At 40.1% G+C, this 12,156-nt stretch overlaps 1 protein-coding gene and 1 long non-coding RNA gene across 9 annotated transcripts in view; one reads left to right on the plus strand and one right to left on the minus strand.

Moving 5' to 3' along the window:
• Nucleotides 1–12,156, plus strand: part of GRM7 (glutamate metabotropic receptor 7) — a 1,009,633-nt gene that overhangs the window by 963,687 nt on the left and 33,790 nt on the right. For 4 of the 8 annotated variants that reach the window (XR_005211330.1, XR_005211329.1, XR_005211331.1 and 1 more), the window contains one exon: nt 1,869–1,933. The exons of the other annotated variants lie outside the window; for them this stretch is intronic. The gene's annotated coding sequence lies outside the window, so the exon portion shown is untranslated. Of the gene's footprint in view, nt 1–1,868; nt 1,934–12,156 lie in introns of those variants that run through there. 8 annotated transcript variants of the gene reach the window in all.
• Nucleotides 1–12,156, minus strand: part of LOC119507639 — a 495,363-nt gene that overhangs the window by 83,786 nt on the left and 399,421 nt on the right. The gene's annotated exons all lie outside the window — the stretch shown is intronic.

The raw sequence follows: 12,156 nt of genomic DNA on the forward strand, positions 1-12,156 counted from the left end.
TAAGCCAAATTCTATCTGATCCTCACTTTCCTCTTCTGCAAGATGGAATATGTTCTTCCTTGATGAGAAGCCTTGGGAGCTGCACGGAATTATGTATATAGGAGTATAAGAGCCCTCATTTGTCAAGGGAAGGGCATAGATAAGGTAGAATTATTAGCAGCTACGCATCTCACTGCTTGTGTTTTATTTCTCTCTTTCTCTCTCTCTCTTGTTGCCTGCCACAGACCATTCAAGTTTTAAGGGATGGCATCTAGGTTGACAATGAGAGGATGCAAGCTTTTTTCCTAGGTACAACAAGTTCATTTTCAAGATGGGTCACTGTGGTCTTTTGATGGATCATTAATAGTCTTTTGGCTTCACGACATTGACAGTGAAGGCTGTCAGTCACTCAGTGAGGCTGCAGTAGGATGGATGGCTCATACCACCTTATATAGGCACCAGGCCACGTGATTAACTTGCTCAACTCCAGCCTGGCTGGCAAGCTGAAGAGCACGTTAAGTACAAATGATTCTTCTGGGGTCTATCTTGAGTTATGGAATAATAACCAAGTGGAACAAAGAGTCCCCTAATCTTTGCTTGTGAAAATACATTTGGTTTCCTTTCCAGGCCAGGATACCATAACAAAATCAATTAACAAAACCTCTCAGAAATCTTCATTAATACTTTGAAATTTTCTAATCATCAAACTTTTATCAAATATAGAACTGCCTGGCAGGGCCAGGCTCACTTAACTCAACCTTCCAAGGCCCTAGCATGGCACTTTATAGCAATTTAATAATAATAACAATAATATAATTATGGTGGATAATAATCCCACCACATTTTCCATATTGCTACGAAGTTTGCGAAATATTCAGCCATCCATCATGGCAGATCTAATTGTTTGCCCTTGATATATGAGGAAACCAAGGCTCAGAGCAGTGAAGTAACTTCTCAGTGACACACTGTATTGAGTGTCATAGTGGATGCTTCAACTCAGGCCTTATGGCCAGAGTTCTCTATGATACCCTTTTCTAAAATTGAATGGCACAGGGCAAAGCATTTCACTCTGCATATCTAATTAGTATTTATTGGCCTCACTGGTCCCTTCTAGAGGACATCAGCTTCGTGAAGATTAGATAGGCTCTCCAGGGCTTCCTGGTGGAAATCATAATCCAGCCTCAGGATGATTTTGGAATGAGATGTGTCCTCCTTTCCCTCTTTACAGTATTGCAAATGATAAGACCACTTGATGTGATTTCACCTACTTTTGGATTCTTTCGGTAGTCAGAAAAATTAAAGATCGTAATTCCTACTTGAGAGAACATAGACATTTAGAGCTGGAAATGTCTAGGTGCTGAGAATTCATTGAAATTCACTGAATAGCATACTGAGGGCCGCCAAGCATCCTGGACTGAGAGCAGGTCTGCTTCAACAGCCTGCCTAGGGTTAAACCATAGATTGTCCTATATTGATGGTGATAAACAGACTCCACCTCTGCATTAGGTGATCAGGTCCAGCATGGGAACAGGAGCAAAGAAATTAAACTCAGGAGAGGATTTCTAACATTGGAAAACATCACTTCCTTTGCTCAACACTGTGAAAAGTAAATTCCCACCACAGTTTCAGCACCTGATCCTTCTCTCCCTGCTTTTGCCACAGCAAAGCTCTATAAAGAAACTGGGCACCTACATCACTATCATCAGTGTTAACTGGAAATTTTTTTAAGCTTGCCTCCTAGGGTGAGCATGAAAAATACTAGATTTTTATTCTAGAAACTTAATTTCTCCTTCTTCCATCTTTGTCACGTTTGCAAATTTCATTTGCATTTCAATTTCCTGTGGTTTGCCGAAGTCCAGACTGAGACTTGAGCTGTTGTTTCTATCCAGGTGAAATATGCAACTGCAGCTGACCATCTGGGCTGGAGGGGAGTCATGCAATTGTTCAAGGCAAGTGTCTTTCTTTATCCTTCCTAAGTATCCTGAGTAAAGCATCAATATATTTTATGAATGGAAGAGACCTTATCCAGCTTATACATACTTAGTACTGGACGGTCTTCATTGTCTACCAACAAAGTCTTCTCAATATTCTAAAACAATTGGGAAAATTCTATTAAAAAAAATCTTGAGATCATGGCCCATTAGACCCTATTATTCTAGGGACTCTATTTTGGAAAGACACTGATCCCACCAAATGGGGGAAACCATTTGATCTATGGTGATACACCACTGAGAAAGCCAGTTTTTCCTGAGCCCACTGGATTCTCAATATATTCTGGATCTTGTCAGTAGGGAGAGTAGTATCACAGAAGTCTCCTCCTCCATCCCCATTGCAAGAAAATGGAAGGGAAGAAGAGAATCAGCATGGGAGGCTCTATCATTTAGGACAAGCAAGGCAAAATGCTGACTTTTCAGAAGAGATCAGCTCTCCATGCCTTGGCTTCAGAGATTGTAAAATATAATCTCATATGGTAGCTGTGAGCATCAAATAAAAGGAAAGCACTTAGAACAGACTTTGGCACAGTAAGTATTTGAATACCAACCATCAGTATGATTATTATGCTGCCTTAAAGTAACTAGATCTCCTGTTTTTATTTCCTCTAGGAAAGAATTTGGAGATTTCAATCTGATACCCCACCTTGTGACCCTTTGTACCCATTCTCTTTTTGTACCACACACAATAAACTTGGAGAGTGTCAAATACTCCATTTGCATCTGATTTTTGCCTGGAGAAACCTGGGGAGCTTTTGGATTGAAACATCAATACATCACCTATCTTCTCTTCCACCTATTCATTTGGGGCTCAAAAGTTCTTGGAGCCAAAATTACATGGCACTGTCAAATGAGCTACCTCAGAAACCATATTTAAACACACTTAGTTTTCATTCAATTTTCATCATATCCTGTGGTTTGCAAATATGTCCTGATTTTAGGTATAAATATGTTCAACAAGGTCAATGTTGTGGTGATATTTACATGATTACTTCCTGTTAGTGCCCAGATATTTAATGACACACCAAGGATCAGTTTTAAGATCCCATTTGTAATTGAAGATGTGTCAAGAAGAAATCTTTTGAAACCTGGTGTTCATCAAAATGTCACCTATATTTTAACACACTTCTCAGGTGATTCTGCTGCACACCCAGGTTTGGGAACTTTTTTTTTACTGTTTTCTAATCCTGCCTGATAATCAACATGTACAGTATTGATGTGATAGTCATCCCTTATGCAACAAAGTGTTTTCCAGGATTTTCAAATGACTGATTAAACAAATATATTTGGGCATATTGCACAAGTGGCATCCATCACTTCCCTAGGAAGTTACTTCTACTTGCCTCCTAGCGCTGTGAGAATCTACTTCATGTTTTTCTCTCAAGTGATTCTCCAGACTGGTCAAGCTAAATAAAGATGAATTTAATTGCTGAGCTCTATTACTGGAGAATCTCCATGACAGCACCCAATAGTCAATATTTCTTTTCCTGCACTCAATGGGCCACAGATCATGGCCTTTTGTAGGCAAGTGGGATTCATACATCTTTATGCAATCGTTCCAAGCTCCTCAGTAGGGACACTCTGCGTTTATTTAGCCCTGAACTCCTCAAAGAGACTATATTTTTAAAATTCTTGTTTTGGCTTTTCATGCTTTTCTGCCCAATCAGGTGGTGGAAACAGGATATCCTTCAATAACAATTGCCCTTTAATAAGTTAGCCAAGAACTTATGAAGAGGCAGCTCAGAGCACAAGAACTTTTACTGTAAAAAGTGAAGAGGATGCTAGAGTACATCCTCCTGGATGCTAAATCTCACTTTGCCCTACTCTACATACATGAAGTGTGCACAATGGTTAATCCCAATGCATCAGTTTTCTCATCTGCAAACCAGGTATACTACTAGTATAACTACTTCATCTGGTTGTTATAAGGACTACTTAAGTGGTACATCAATGCATATTACATGCTTAGCACAGTGCTTGTCAGACAATATAGGGCTCAGTAATTAGCTGTTATTTTTATTATGATTATCACCAGTTAACCTATTTAGCTGCTCAATCCACATGGTAACCACTTGCCACACATGACTGTTTGAATTTAAATTAATTATAATTTAATAATTTGTTCCTCAGTTAACTAGCCACATTTCCAGTGTTCAATACACACTTGTTGCAAGCAGCTCCCATACTGGACAGCACAGATATAAAACATTTCCATCATCACAAAAGTTTTATCGGACACAGCTGAGCCACAGTCTACACAAAGTGAAAGGACGATAGGAACTTCTTTGTGGAAGAGGTACCTTTTGTTTTTAACGCTCTCTGTCACTTGTGAATATAGTCTCTAGGGCTCTCTCAGATCACCAGGGCCCATTCCTTTTGTAGTATCTAGTAAAGACTAGTTCACATTGTCAATTGTGCAATAACTATTTTGAACTAATGGGGAAAATATTTGCCAGTAATGGTTTTCTCACTGTTGGGAAGGTTCTCTCAATTCCTTTCACATTCTCTTTACAATACTCTGTATTTATTGATTCTAGAATTGAACATAATTTTTTAAAAGGAGGCAAGGTGGCAAGTTTGCATGCAACCATCATATGCCTTACAGTAAAGCCCTTGGTTAGTGTACAGGTCAGCTTTCTTGATTCAAATAGGGGCATCCTGCATAGTCACTTGCCATGCCACTAGCCCTCGGCAGCATAAAAGCCAAGTTAAAAATCCAAGCCTTCCTTCAGCCTCAAACAGTGAATTTCCAGATTTTTTTTTTTTTTTTTTTTTTTTACCTGTGATTGGCCAATTTTGAGATTCTGGACTGAGTTGGAAAATTCTTGATGCCTTTCATGAAAGAGCCAAGTTAACATGTCTCATTCATCCTATGTATGGTTAGTCCCTTGGCTGGCAGGTGTTTTGTAAATGTTTTGACAGTGAGAAAAAACTACAGGCAAAAAGCAGAAGATTCTATAGCTCTCAAGAAGCAGAAGTTTTATGTGATTCATGAACAGTTACTAATGTTATATACATCAGCTGGAGGAGTCTCTATTCATCAATTTATTTATTGGGAGAAATTTTATTGTAAGACTGTAAAACTAGTATGGAAAGCTAGGAACAAGAACCAGTATAAAATACTTAATTCCAGGCCAGCACTGTCTAACTAACTGAGTATACTGCAGATGAAAGAAACCTCTCCCAGTATTGTGGCTGTTCATTGCAGACCTCAACGTGGAAAATAACAAGATAACAGAGAGGGGAAGAAAGGAAGAACTGTCTGTCTCTTTCTGTGAACTTGCATACAAGCTACATATTTCTTAAAGGAAAAAAAAACGATCATACTCATCACTAAAGTCTTATCAGTAAAATAGTATTGGCAAGTCTATGTTCCAGATGTACAGAAAAAGTTAAACAAAAAAACCTACCCGATTTTTAAAAACTGCATCATCATTGATTAACTCTTACAACATCCACTTGCCCTTATACAGCATTTCATGTTGTTTTATCACATGATTATAGATAGATAGATAGATAGATAGATAGATAGATAGATAATAGATAGCTTGATCGATCGATCGATTGATCTCACTTGAAATTCAGGGCATCACTGTGAGATAGATGGTATTTTTCTCACTGATATATGTACAAACTAAGATTTACGAAAGTTAAGCAAATCATTCATGCTACTTAGTAACAGAAACTTCTTTAGAACCCATTGTCACTCCAATATACTGCCACAACTCTTCATTTATGGAGCTGCAATATTTTCCCATCAACAAGTTAACTTTTAAGTCAAGGGGAGGGGAAAAACAACCCTTCAATATGGTTGATTAAGATTTACAGTGCAGTTGGGAAAAAAAATTATTTTCTTCTACCTGTAGATGATCATCAGCAGTGAGTAGCCACTCTAACCTTATCTGGGGGATGGTACATAACCCAAACCAGCATGGAGAATACAGATAGACAGCTACAGAAAAAGGAGTGAATTATTAACAGCAGATAACAGCTAAGGCTGTATATCTCTCCAAGGCCAGCAGGCTGCCGTGGCTTGAGGCCAGCCTGTTCTGTCTGATGGAGAACAGCCTTCAGCCTTGCTCCTCCGTTTAGCCTTTGCCTTTTGAGGTCAACTATTTAAGAAGGTCCACCATCACTGCATGAGTAAGACACTGCCAAATGCTCAATCCAAAGCCAGGCTTCTTATTTTTAAACAAATAGCCTTGTGAGGGTTACTAAAGTGCTTAAACAAACACTGAAAACAATGTTTACAATTTCTTCTGCTCACTTGTCTTCTTAGCAATGGACAACACGAAGCTTGACCACAAACCCACCAACGTGAGTTTATGGGGTGCTGCCTAATGTTAGGGACTTGGCATATCAAGATGAGTGAGAACAATCTGCAGCTTCTCCAGGAATTTACAGTCCAAAGGAGAAGGAAGAACAAAGAACTCTGTCATCTATGATACAGGGATGCATAATAGAGGCACTTGAAGATGGCTCAAAGTGGCTATTTGTTTTTATGTGGCTTAAAGAATGAGGCAATATGGGAGAGAGGGTTCCAGACAAAGGACTCATCCTGAGGAAATTCAAAGTACGCAGAATGGTGGCAACACAATCAGCCACGGTTCTGGGTGGCACATACTGAGCACGCCAACACTACTCCCCAGTGCTTAACGTGTATTCGCTAAATTAATGGTAGCAACATTTTGAGAGAGGCTTCACTAGCCTCGTTTTTTACAAGGAGGAAAATGAGGCACAGACGCTTGAAGTAACTTTCCCAAAGTTACACAGCTAAAAAGTAGAGGATTGTGGATACAGCCCCAGGCTATTTGGCCCCAGAGGCCATTCTTCTAACTACTGCACTGCCTCAAAGCGACAAGGTACATGGTGTGTGTTTGAGAAAGATTCATTTTCCAGTATGGCTAGACCACAGAGTTTTTTTACCTCAGCAATATTGACATTTTGGGCTAGATAATTATTAACTGCAGGGGTGAGGGGAAGCCGTTCTGTGTATTGTAGGATGTTTCGTAGCATGCTTAACCTGTATACTCACTGGATGTCAGTAGCATCCCCTCCCCCCTGCCCCAACCCGCCCGAGCTGTGAGAATCAAAAATGTTTCCAGTCACTCAAATGTCTTCTAGAGGCACAAGTTGCACATCATATGGCTAGAGTATGATATGTAAGGCTAAAGAAGGACACAAAAATATACAAGAACAAAACTGGGAATAACCTCATATTCTATTCTGAATGTTCTGGGAATGTGCCCTATAAAGAGAAAAATTAACAATGAGGAGTAACAAAAAAGTTAACTTGCAGAAGCATTAGGGTAGGAGGTCCTATTAGAGCCAATACAGTATACATATACATCTGAAGTCTCGGCTCATAGGAAAATATATTCTCAGAATTAATCAAGCTATAGATGGCAAAGGATAATTTATAAGAACAATGCAAAAGTGAAGGCAACTGATTCACCCACTGGTACCACTACTTTGTGGTCAATCTATGACCTTAGAGCTCAAAATTCAAAGTCTTAGTTCAAGTAAGGATCCGAGGAAAAACTAAACACCCCAATTTTCTTAAAAAGCTCCAGTATCAGATTCCATGTTATTGTTTAAGTATGAACACAACTGTGTAAATAGTATAAGGTAGAGACACCATCTCTGCAGAAATATTTATTGGACACTTGGTGACAGTGGAAAAAATGCAAATCATCTTCTCCCAAGTCTCTATTTAAGCAAAATTTCAAGCCAAAGGAATCTGTGTTCAGAGATGCTCTTCTGTATAAATAGGGAAAAAGAATCTTTCCACCTTCTAAATACTCTACAATGAACATGTTACTTTGGGTTTAAAAACTATCCTATACAGAACTGTAGATTCAGGTTGTGACTAAACACAAGCATGATTATACAACTCAGTCTATTCTCTCTCAAAAATAAACTTTACTTTTCTCCTACTATTTTGGCTCCAGTGAGTTCTTTATAATATCCTTGGGAAGGAGAAGGGAGAAATTTTTTCTTAGCTCTCTTTCCAAGAGAGCCAAGATCATTTTGAATCTGGTGCACTCCAAGCTTCTAACCAACTTAAGAGTTCAGAAGATGGATTTCTCTTAAGATCAGCTAGACTGCCTGAGAAAAGTTATCTGATCCCAAAAGAAGTAAGTAATGTGTCTCTGACTGGAAAACCAGCCTAGGGTCAGAGATATGATATAACTCTGGAATGAGCATCTTCCCGCCTCTTCCCAGCTCAGCTTCCTCATCTGTCAACACGGGGATTTGAATACGCTCGGTGATCCAGTTGTTTCAAGGTGGGATCAGGATGAGAGCAATGAATGGTCAATACTCAGTCATGGGTATTATTCAGGATGTTTGGGAGATGAGAGCTGCCTTGGAACCTCCTGGAGACTTCTCCCTGTGCTCAGAAGACGGAAGCACACGCCTGCAACAAGACCACATGCCGGTCTCTTCCTGAATGTCTTTCAACTCAAGACAGCAGTGTGTCCTCCACAACCCATTTCTCTGGGGGTTTTGGACCCCAGTGACAGCTGGGATGACGCTGGGGCTAGAATTTTAGGATCCAAGCATCTTGGCACCAGCTATTCTCCTGACAAGAATATCAGGCCCTCAATTTACATTGCAGCAGGAAAGACACAAAATAGAGAAAATTGTCTTCAACTTCTTTCTCTTAAAAAATACTCACCTCAGCAACCACTGAGGTGGGGAAGCCCAATACTTCTCCATACTCCACCAGCTCCTCAAGGGGGCTCTGCATATTTTTTTCATTTTTTTTTCAATTAACTTTTTTTTTTTTATTTTATTTTGCTCACAGACATAGGGTACTGGTGATTTGATGGGCTGAGCCCTCTACCACAGGATTTGCCCTTGGGAAGACTGTTGCTGCAAAGGAGAGGCTAGGCCTCCCTATAATTGTGCCTAAGGGCCTCCTCCCGAATGCCTCTTTGTTGCTCAGATGTGGCCCTCTCTCTCTAGCTAAGCCAACTTCGCAGGTGAAATCACTGCCCTCCTCCCTACCTGGGATCTGACACCCAGGGGAGTAAATCCCCCTGGCAACGTGGAATATGACTCCCGGGAAGGAATCTAGACCTGACATCGTGGGGTGGAGAACATCTTCTTGACCAAAAGGGGGATGTGAAAATAAATGAAATAAGCTTCAGTGGCAGAGAGATTCCGAAAGGAGCTGAGAGGTCACTCTGGTGGGCACTCTTACGCACAATATAGACAACCCTTTTCAGGTTCTAGTGAATTGTAGTAGCTAGCATTAAATACCTGAAACTATCAAACTAAAACCCAGAACCCATGAATCTTGAAGACAATTGTATAAAAATATAGCTTATGAGGGGCGACAATGTGATTGGGAAAGCCACATGGACTACACTCCCCTTTTTCTAGTTTATGGATGGATGAGTAGAAAAATGGGGGAAGGAAACAAACAAACGAACAAACAAAAAGGCAACCAGTGTTCTTTTTTACTTTAATTGCTCTTTTTCATTTTAATTGCTCTTTTTCACTTAAATTTTTATTCTTGTTATTTTTGTGTGTGTGGTAATGAAGGTGTCAGGGATTGATTTTGGTGATGAATGCACTACTATGTGGTGCTACTATGAACAACTGAATGTATGCTTTGTTTTGTATGACTACATGGTTTGTGAATATATCTCAATAAAATGAATTAAAAAAATAGATACTCAAATAGAATGCTTAAGCCTAGATCAGACATTCAACTAACAATTTGAAATTTTAACAGCTGGCTTTTTTTGTTTGTGTGTTTGTTTTTGAAGCTTTATGCTTTGTCTTTGAAGAAGATTGCTTAGCTTTTAGGTTCTTCCTAAACAGTCAAGAGATTTAGTCATAAATATCCCGTAACGTGCTTTGTTCCCTTTATTCAGAGGCAAGTTGCAATTTCTGATCTAGCATGCTAAATCATTACGGAACATTCATTGTATGGGAATAACATCTGCCAAAAAGTGCAGCTTCCACACTGATGAACAGCAGGTAAAGACGTCAACTCCAAACATCTGTCACACATTGTTGGGAAAGAAGGACACTGAGCAGTGTCTTGTGGCATTTTAAGGACGACAAGCAGCTGGTATGAGTGGAAGTGGCTTTAAGAGGTAAGAAAGGAATTCGTATCACAGGATTACGTGATCAGCCCTCATCTCATAGGTGACTCCTTTTCTTTCAGAAATGAAAAAGCTTTCTTCTTCTTCAAGATAGGTATTAACAGAACAGAAAGCAAGTGAACAGAAAGTACAATAGAAAAAACGCCACGGGGGTATCTAAAATGAAGCCTTTCCTCTCTTCTCTCACCTTCCCTCCCTCTCTCCTTCCTTCTCTCTGTCTGTCTCTTTCCCCAAGGGAAAAGGAGCATGAAATTATTTAGACTATTGAGGGACTGTTGGTATCAGGAACAGGGGTTGGCACCAGCCTGAGATATGCTTGGGATTGGACCAGAGTGAGGGGCTTTGGCACAGCAGAAGCCGTGACCTTGGCTGGCATACCACCCAGCCTTTCCCAGAGATGCTTTTCTTGCTCAATGCCATTCATTCTTCCAGGCAATTGGAGTCCCAGCTCTGGGACTGCTGACAGAAAATACAATTAGTTGCTTTTTTTTTTTCATGCCACCCTTCTGCCCTCAATAAGAGTTGGAGAAGAACTGTAATTATGCTGGTAGTAGTAGCTTCACTCAGAAAATGCCCACATAGCCTAAGGAGAGGATAAACAGTTAACAGAAATTCCAGAACAGAACTGTTCATCAAGTGGATTCATCAGAAACCGAACACTAAGATGAACAGAACATTTGTAGACCAGCCTCTTCAATTAATACTTTTAGATTCTAAGCTCTATGAGGAAAGAGCTGTTTTCCCTCTTGCTCATGTCTTTTTGCTACCTAACAGAGTCCACAGGAAACAGATAATAACAATACATCTTTTGAGCTAACAGTGGAGTTGCAAAGCATGTATTTTCAACTAACATTTCAATCACATGAATTATAGAGGAGAAAAATAGGACAGGGGAGGAAGAGAAGAAACAAAAATTACTCTTTGTCCTTTCCTTCTTCAATCTAAAGCAACTGCTAAGGGGAAAGCGAAGCCTCAGCAAGAATGCAAAGAGTGTTTGATGCAGATCATGGTGGCAGAGTGAGACACTTCAGGGCTCCATGCTCCCACCCTCACAGAGGTTTTGAACAGCCAGCAATAACTGGCAGAAACAGCTTTCTCTATGTTCCAGTTAATAGTTAAAGGACTGAAATATGCTGATCCCTGGTCCCATTTACAGAGGGAGCAGAGTAACCCTCGTACATATACGGGGAGCATGTATGTCTGGCCCAGTCTGTCTGGAGGTGGCCTGAGGGACTTGCCATCCCAGAATGTGCCCTGTGTGTAGAAGGTGGCTCACCACGCTCTCCTTCTGAACACTGTGGAGGAGCAGTCAGGTCATGCTGCCGGGGCAAGGGATTGCTGGCTGTAGGACATACAGTGCAGTGCCTGGGAACACAAGGAAACTGTTTCCTAAAGAAGAGGGGACACTCGTACCCGCATAAAAGGGTAAATTCCTAGGGCCACATGTACATGTCCAAGACAAGACACATGCATAGAAAGGACCAGAAAGCACCTATACTTTGGCTTTGAGCTATTCTCTAAACTCATTGTCTGGGTGAGCCTGGAAGACAAGCATTGGCAGAGGTTACTCTGTAAAAACTGAGACAGGTTTTTTCTTTTTGTTCTTCCATTATTCGTTGTGGTGGTGGTGGTCGTTATTGTTAGCTGCTGGCATTCAAGGAAAGCTATGTCATAACACTGTCTGGATACAAGTTTAAGGAGCAGATGCCTCAGAGTCTAAATCCCAGCAATAAGACATTAAAATACCAAAATGTCCAGGTTTCAACAAAAGATTACAAAACATACAAAGAAACAGGCAGTGATAGCCCAGAAAAGAAGAATAAAACATTAAAAACCATCAACAAGAAGGATCAGACATGGGACATTCCAGAAATAGACTTTAAAAAAATGGTCCTAAATATGCTCAAAGAGCTAAAGGAAAGTATGGACAAAAAATTAAAGGAAATCAGGAAAATGATAGATGAACACAAAGAGAATATCAATAGAGTGAGTGAAATTATGAACATGAACCGGAAGAGCTAAGACCACAGTAACACAAATTAAAAATTTCCTTGAGGGATTAAACA

The sequence above is a fragment of the Choloepus didactylus genome, chromosome 1 (assembly GCF_015220235.1).
Source record: "Choloepus didactylus isolate mChoDid1 chromosome 1, mChoDid1.pri, whole genome shotgun sequence".
Lineage (NCBI taxonomy): Eukaryota > Metazoa > Chordata > Mammalia > Pilosa > Megalonychidae > Choloepus > Choloepus didactylus.